Source organism: Pistacia vera, unplaced genomic scaffold, assembly GCF_008641045.1.
Source record: "Pistacia vera cultivar Batoury unplaced genomic scaffold, PisVer_v2 Contig129, whole genome shotgun sequence".
Taxonomy (NCBI): Eukaryota; Viridiplantae; Streptophyta; class Magnoliopsida; order Sapindales; family Anacardiaceae; genus Pistacia; species Pistacia vera.
Genome location: NW_022195346.1, coordinates 591,747 through 594,536, shown reverse-complemented (window position 1 = coordinate 594,536; position 2,790 = coordinate 591,747). Strand labels below are relative to the sequence as shown.

Here is a 2,790-nt window from a genome sequence, read left to right as displayed (position 1 = left end):
GGTCTAAAATAGAGGAGTTCTTGGAAATGAGATGAAGAGTACTTTGATCATGGGAGGGAGAGGTTTTAGGTTCTTTAGTATGGCTCTGATACCATTTGTAGGTGTTTTTGGCCGAAGAATTCTAAGGAAAGAAAGAGAAACATGTATTGAGACAAAATTCTGCATTTCATTACAAATTTATACAATAATATATCAGTCCAAAATATCCATTGTTACACCAACTTTGCAAGTATATTTACAAATTTGAATTCAAACCAAAGCTTAAAACTAACACAGGTCTTAATCACAGCAGAGTACACCTAAACACATCATTAAAAACACATCAACTTCAGCTACTCACACACATCAGAATGTAAGGCAAAAAACAGAAACTTCTTTGGCGACAAAATGTTTTCAAAACCAAACTGAAATTTAATTACATTTCCAACAAAATATCACTGTTTTAACAGTACTTAAGTCTAAGGGTTTTCTCACCTATTAGACTGGTTGTTTGGATTGGGCTCTCTTTTGAGCAATAACCCGCCCGCCCAAATGGGAAACGGTTACTGTCTTCCCTAGGCTTGAGTTCTAACATAATCTATCTGCTTTATAGCAAGCAAGAATTAACAATCATACGTGTTTCCATTTACATTAATTGATAGTCATAGATGGTTATCCGACTGTTAGAAAATGTGCATTACTTACTTTCTTCGTATTCCTGTCGCCACCTTAAACAAGCTGCTGACAAATGCAGCTGCTTTTGTGTAAGTTGATTGCTGGCATCACATGCAATATTAAACATTTTATTAGCCATTTCCCATTCCAAGTTGCGATATTTATCCAAAATTGATCGGGGAGATTTTGTATCCTTTTAGCCACTTGATTTGATTGCTAAAAAAGTTTGGTAAAGTACAAGAAATTCAGAATTTTTCTGTCAACTTTATATACGAATAAGGAATACACGAATATCACGCCATCTCTGACATGTCGACGCTCCAGTACTTTCTCGCTTTCTTGGTTTCATTTTCGAGCATTCTGATCCCAATTATTTGCCATGAATTTGATCACCTACAGCCCAACAATCATGTTGCCTTTTTCATCTTTGGAGATTCACTCTTTGATGCTGGAATGAATAGCTACATCAACACCACTACCGATTATCAAGCAAATTTCTGGTCTTACGGTGAAACTTTCTCCAACTACCCCACCGGCAGGTTTTCCAACGGGCGTTTAGTGCCGGATTTTATTGGTATGATTCTTTTTGTTTCATTAATGAGTATACATGATGGTCAACTAAATAATTCACTATTTTGCAGCCGAGTATGCAAAGTTACCATTGATTCCAACATATTTACCATACAACAATCAGCCATTTGTTTATGGGGTCAACTTTGCATTCGGGGGAGCTGGTGCTCTAGTTGAAAGTCATCAGGGATAAGTATGTATAATATAATAAGATCATTATTTTCTTTATGCATATAATTGTCAATAAAACGAAAGAATTTATAATCTGAATTGCAGGTTGTAGACCTTGAAACTCATCTGAGTTATTTCAATATTGTGGAGAAGAAGTTGAAGCAGAAGCTAGGTGACGTAGAAGCCAAAACATTGCTATCCAAATCTGTTTACTTCTTTAGTGTTGGAGACAATGACTACATCGTCCTTTTCAACTCAAACTCAACTTACAAATCTGTGCTTCAATCCTACAAGTCTAAGAAAGAATATGTAGGAATGGTGATTGGCAACCTCACAAGCACAATCAAAGTAATTAAGTAATAGCATCTTATTTTATGTTAGATAACCATTAATACCATATTTGTTTAGCTTATTAGTTTCAACGTTTCAGGAAATATATAAGAAAGGAGGAAGGAAATTTGCGTTTGTGAATTTGCTGCCTTTAGGTTGTCTTCCAGGAGTGAAAATACTTGCACCAGGGAACTCAGGATCCTGCCTGGAGGCTGATTTAGAGATGGCAAGATTACACAACAAAGAACTTCATAAAGCTCTCCAGGAGCTAGAGAGCCAACTAGAAGGATTCAAATACTTGAATCACGATTTGTACAGTTCTTTAGGTGAAAGAATCAACAACCCTTCAAGATATGGTAAATATACAAATCATCTTATCCTTCATTAATAGGTTTAATTCGTTAATTGTCTCTACATATTCTGATATAAAGTTTTTACTTAATGTTTTGCAGGTTTTAAGGAGGCTACAGCATGTTGTGGAATTGGTCCTGGAAGAGAAAACCATATCTGTGGGGGTAAGAGAGCAGATAAAGAGTATCAATTATGTGAGGATCCTGGTGAATATTTATTCTTCGACTGTTTTCATCCCTCTGAAAGGCCTACCGACAAATTGCAGAATTAATGTGGACTGGAACCCCAAGTGTGACAGGGCCTTATAATCTTAAGAAACTGTTGGAGTTCATATAACTGAATTAGTGTACCTTTTTAAAGCAATTAGGTTCATTGAATATTGAATAAGTTTGGAAGATGATTGTAATAAATCAATTGTTTAATTTGAGCATTATCAGCAATGGGGTCAGCACTGATCTGTTGATGATGACATCAATAAGAGTTTAATTATAAAATAATAGCACAGTTTAATTTGAACTTTGTTTTCCTATTTTCGTATAGAAGGATAAATGAAAGGAACATAAAGTAACAAGCGCTTAAAGCAGAATGCAGCCACTGATATTGTGGGGGCCCGGATGGGTACTCAAAAGGAGACTCAGCCTGCCTTTCTTCCTGGAATACTTATATCTGATAACATGTTTTTGTTATGGGAGTATTGGTCTGTGTTGAGGCAAG

The 2,790-nt window shown here is 35.8% G+C and overlaps 1 pseudogene; it reads left to right on the top strand.

The window, feature by feature from the left end:
- Positions 1 to 913: 913 nt before the first annotated feature.
- LOC116121844 lies at positions 914 to 2,412 on the top strand (annotated as a pseudogene).
- Positions 2,413 to 2,790: the final 378 nt, after the last annotated feature.